Source organism: Hyla sarda, chromosome 2 (genome assembly GCF_029499605.1).
Source record: "Hyla sarda isolate aHylSar1 chromosome 2, aHylSar1.hap1, whole genome shotgun sequence".
Lineage (NCBI taxonomy): Eukaryota > Metazoa > Chordata > Amphibia > Anura > Hylidae > Hyla > Hyla sarda.
In genome coordinates, this window is record NC_079190.1 from 247,592,000 (window position 1) to 247,597,999 (window position 6,000).

A 6,000-nucleotide genomic window follows, 5' to 3' on the forward strand; every position below is an offset into this window, starting at 1 on the left:
CACAACAGACTGCAACACTTACACGTTGGTGGCACATTGATGCTTCTTAAAGCAGTGTTAATTGCATGCAACCTGGAGTCAGTGTGAATATGATGCTAAGGCGGCTGATGTAATACAGAGTGGCATACTACAGCTCCCATGATGCCTAACCTGCTTGTACGTCTCAGGCTATGTTCACATATTGTTTCTTGACAGGTATATGTCAGGAGTATTCCCCGATGTAAACCTTCAACCTGTTTACAGCCTCACGCACATAGCATATGCCAAAAAGGTAAGCTGGGGGCTGGCATGTATTGGCTTACCTATTTTTTTTCATTGTATAGGTAGTGTAGCCTACTTTATTTTACCTTGAAGAGGGGCACAATAAAATGTATATCATGTAGTAATCTTTTTTTTACAATAGAAACCTAAGGGTACCATATGTCACTGCATGCCTGTACAATGAGATGTGTCAACCCCTTCTATTGGAGGTGCATGTCAAGAGATCTGGTGTAGGCTATATTCATATAGTATTCCTTAAATGTGTAGCTCTAATGTGTTTATGGCCCCATTCACCTAGCATATGCAAAAAGGGTGTGCTATTGACATATGCTGGACTGGTAGGCATTGGCATACCTTTTTTCATTGCATAGGAAATTGTTGTTGTGTTTTATCTTCCCTTGCAGAGGGACACATAAGAAAACGTAAACTTTTTTTTTTATAATAGGAACCTATAGGCGGCATATATCAACATATGCCTGTACATGCATGGGCTTGTAACAAGATGGGAACAGAGCCTTATATGAATAACCAGATCTTTGTCAATAATTATTAAGAGTTGGATTAAACACAAAAACACAATTAATTTTTAAAAAGGTAGAACTTAAAGCAATTGTCTGTTTTACATAAAACAATTGTCTATAATCTGTTAGACTGCCTCTTAAAGTAAAGGAGGTGCCCCACATAAGCTCACTATGCATATTAGACCTTTTACTATGTATATGTAGGCAGTGTGGTCCCTGGCTATTAGCATTGGCGCACAGTATAGATTGTATACATTCAGGTGACTCCTTGCCACATATACTGTATATTGGCCAGCTGTCACTAAAGGGGGGTCCATCAATCCTAAACGATGGATCGACAACTGGGCACCGGTCCCTTCCTGCGCTAAAGTGCATGGGTGTAAGAATCAAACAAACAAATCAAACTGTGCATGTCGGGAAACAAGTCAAGAACATGATGGGAATACTACAAAGCTACAAACAGATATACAAGGCACAAACAAGGCAGGATATAGCATGCATAATTACAAACAGTTCAAGAACCAGGATCAATATTAACTCCTTGGGGACGGAGCCCACTATAACCCTAAGGACGGGAGCATTTTTTGCAATTCTGACCACTGTCACTTCAAGCATTAATAACTCTGGGATGCTTTTACTTTTCATTCTGATTCCGAGATAGTTTTTTCGTGACATATTCTACTTTATGTTAGTGGTAAAATTTTTGTCGATACTTGCATCATTTTTTGGTGAAAAATTCCCAAATTTGATGAAGAATTTAAAATTTTGCATTTTTCTAAATTTGAAGCTCTCTGCTTGTAAGGAAAACATACATTCCAAATAAATGATATATTAATTCACAAATACAATATGTCTACTTTATGTTTGCATAATAAAGTTGACATGTTTTTACTTTTGGAAAACAGCAGAGGGCTTAAAAGTTCAGAAGCAATTTTCCAATTTTTCACAAAATTTTCTAAATCGGAATTTTTCAGGGGCCAGTTCAGATTTGAAGTGGATTTGAAGGGCCTTCATATTAGAAATACCCCATAAATTACCCCATTATAAAAACTGCACCCCCCCAAAGTATTCAAAATGACATTCAGTAAGTTTGTTAACCTTTTGGGTGTGAAGGAGAAAATCCTTCATCTTTTACACTCGCATGTTCTTGTAGACCCAGTTTTTGAAATTTTACAAGGGGTAATAGGAGAAAAAGCCCCCCCAAATTTGTAACCCAATTTCTCTCGAGTGAGGAAATACCTCATGTGTATGTCAAGTGTTCGGCGGGTGCAGTAGAGGGCTCAGAAGGGAAGGAGCGACAATGGCATTTTGGAGAGTGAATTTTGCTGAAATGGTTTTTGGGGGCATTTCACATTTAGGAAGCCCCTATGGTGCCAGAACAGCAAAAAAAAAAAAAAAACACATGGCATACTATTTTGGAAACTAAACCCCTCAAGGCACGTAACAAGGGGTCCGGTGAGCCTTAACACCCCACAGGTGTTTGATGACTTTTCGTTAAATTCAGATGTGTAAATGAAAAAAGTGCATTTTTCCCCCCAAATTTACCATTTCTACAAAGGGTAAGGGGAGAAAAATCCCCCCAAAATTTGTAACGCAATTTCTCCCGAGTACGGAGATATCCCATATGTTGCCCTAAATTGTTGCCTTGAAATACGACAGGGCTCTGAAGTGAGAGAGCGCCATGCGCATTTGAGGCCTGAATAAGGAATTTGCAATAGGGGTGGACCCGGTTACAAGGATGGGGCTTGTCTCCACCAAAACCCTACAGCAGTGTTTCCCAAACAGGGTGCCTCCAGCTGTTGCAAGACTCCCAGCCTGTCAGGAAAGTCTATGGCTGTCCGGCAACACTGGGAGTTGTGGTTTTGCAATAGCTGGACGCGCCGTTTAGGAAACACTGCCGTATGAGAAGTTTTTCATTTTTATTGGGGGGGGGGGGGGCGACGTGTAAGGGGTGTATGTGTAGTGTTTTACTTTTTATTATTTGGTAGTGTAGTGTTTTCAGGGTACATTCACACAGGCAGGGGTTCACAGTAAGTTTCCTTGAAGCAAACCCACCGTAAACCCGCCCGTGTGAATGTACCCTGTACATTCACATGGGGGGGGGGGGCACCCCCAAACCTTCAGCTGTGGCAAAACTACAATTCCCAGAATGCACTGACAGACTGTACATGCTGGGAGTGATAGTTTTACAACAGCTGTAGGCACACTGGTGGGGAACCACTGAGTTAGAAAACAGACTCTAGCTCAGTGATTCCAACCTATGTGCCTCCAGCTGTTGCAAGACTACAACTCCCAGCATGTACGGTCTGTCAGTGCACTCTGGGAGTTGTAGTTTTGCAACAGCTGGAGGCACACGGGTTGGAATCACTGAGTTAGGAAACAGACTCTAGCTCTGTGTTTCCTAGCCAGTGTGCCTACAGCTGTTGCAAAACCACAATTCCCAGCACGGCCAGACAGTCAGGGATGCTAGGCGTGTAGTTCTGCAATATCTGGCCCTTCAGATGTTGCAGAACTACAACTCCCAGCATGCCTGGACAGTCTGGGCATGCTAGGAGTTGTAGTTATGCAACAACTGGAGAAGAACAGTATGGAGACCACTAAGTAGTGGCCTCCAAACTGTAGCCCTCCAGATGTTGCAAAACTACAACTCCAAGCATGCCCAGACTGTCCAGGCATGCTGGGAGTTGTAGTTCTGCAACATCTGAATGGCCAGATATTGCAGAACTACACGCCCAGCATCCCTGACTGTCTAGCCGTGCTGGGAATTGTAGTTTTGCAACATCTGGAGGGCTACAGTTTGGAGACCACCATATAGTGGTCTCCAAACTGTGCCACTTCAGATGTTGCAAAACTACAACTTTCAGCATGCCCAGACAGTCAGTGCATGCTGAAAGTTGTAGTTTTGCAACATCTGGAGGACCACAGTTTAGAGACAACTACATAGTGGTCTCCAAACTGTGACCCTCCAGATGTTGCAAAACTACAACTCCTAGCATGCCCAGACAGCCTTTGGGAGTTGTAGTTTTGCAGCTTTTAGAAGGCCAAAGTGATGATCACTTATCGCGATCTTCACTGCAGCCTTCTCCGCCGCACTTTCCGGCCGCCGCTCTTCCTGCTGCAGCCGCTGCTCCATGGATGCCGCCGATGCTGCCTCCGAAGGTCCGGGTAAGCCGGGCCATGCTCCCCCCTCTCAGCCCGTGTTCCCCCGCTCTGTACCAACTTCCGATCGGTGGCCAGAGCGGGGGAAATGAACTCTAACCCCCCGCCCCCCTCCTGCCATTGGTGGTCAGCCTGACCGACCAATGGCAGGGGATAGGAGGGGGTGGCAACACTGCCACCTCGCTCCTATCCTTTAGGCTGGTCGGAGCTGGCTCTGAGAGCTCTGATCAGTCTTATTTTCCGGGCGATAGGGTCACCAGTGACCCGATTTGCCCAGATTGCGGCAAATCGCAGGTCTGAATTGACCTACGATTTGCTGCGATCGCCGACATGGGGGGGTCTCAGGACCCCCCTAGGCATTGCCACGGGATGCCTGCTGATAGATATCAGCAGTCATCCCGGTCCGATCACCGCCCAGTGAGTGTCAGTGATCAGAAATGCCGAGGGCGTATGGATACGCCCTCCGTCCTTAAGTGACGGGACGCGAGGGCAAATGCATACGCCCTTCGTCCCCAAGGAGTTAAAGGGAAACTCCGGTGAAAACAAGTAGAAAACAAATGTTTTTAAAACAACTGGTGCCTGAAAGTTAAACAGATTTGTAAATTATTTCTATTAAAAAATCTTGATCCTTCCAGTACTTATTAGCGGCTGTATAAAAAAATTTGTGAATTTCTTTTTTGTCTGGCAACAGTGCTCTCTGCTGAGACCTCTGTCCGTGTCAGGAACTGTCCAGATTAGAATAATATCCCCATAGAAAACCTCTCCTGGTCTGGACAGTTCCTGACACGGACAGAGGTGTCAGAAGAGAGCACTGTTGTCCGGCTGGAAAGAGCTTCACAAATTTCTCTGTAGTATATCTGTAGTATGCAGCAGCTGATAAGTACTAGAAGGGTTAAGATTTTTAAATAGAAGTGATTTACAAAATAGATGTGATTTACAAATCTTATAGCAAAGACTGATTATTAGCCCACTGATTATTAGCACATATTCAGCAAAACACAGGTGTGCGAATCAACCATGCAGGGCTCATGGGGTGCTCAGCCTAGACAGACGGCAAATCACTTGGGGAGAATGTGAGAATAAAGCGGCACTCACAAAGTCCAACGTTTCATGCAAAAATTTATTCGGGGGAGACAGGAACGCCGGGGAGCCCGGCTAACAGGTCACAGCCGTATCGTGCTTGCTGCACTTCCTTAGACCGTCCCATCCACTAGGGTCTGCCCAGGTAAATACCTGAGAGGCTCCACCAGTGGGTGGGTGTTTCTGTGATCACGTGTAATACACAAATTATAAATACATTTAAAACCAAGTTAAAAACAGAAACTAGCAGGGCGATACAAAAACCGTTGCAGAATAGTAGTTATATAAATATGCTAAGATCTAATTTGTCATTCAAGCCGAGGTTCCCCTGTGCGTTAGTACGCATGATCCAGCGGGCCTCGGCTTGAAGTAAATATCAGAATTGGGGGAGTGGAGATTAAAAACAACGATCTGTTCTGTTGTAAAACAAAATATGTGGTGTACGGGATGGTTTGCGATTGTGGCCGTTTTTATATCGGCAGCACGATCCGCCCGATGCACCACAGATTTTGTGAATATCTATACTCCCTAAAATGTAAAAAGGGTTCACCTAGGGTTATAGACCACATGTTAAGTAATCATGCAGGTAACCAAAAAGCATTAAAATTGTTCGGTATTGAGAAAATAGACATAAATGATGGTTCAGATAGACGCAAACTTTTACTTCAAGCCGAGGCCCACTGGATCATGCGTACTAGCGCACAGGGGAACCTCGGCTTGAATGACAAATTAAATCTTAGCATATTTATATAGCTACTATTCTGCAACAGTTTTTGTATCGCCCTGCTAGTTTCTGTTTTTAACTTGGTTTTAAATGTATTTGTAATTTGTGTATTACACGTGATCACAGAAACACCCACCCACTGGTGGAGCCTCTCAGGTATTTACCTGGGCGGACCCTAGTGGATGGGACGGTCTGAGGAAGTGCACCTCGCATGGAATAAAGTTTTGCATGAAACGTTGGACTTGGTGAGTGCCG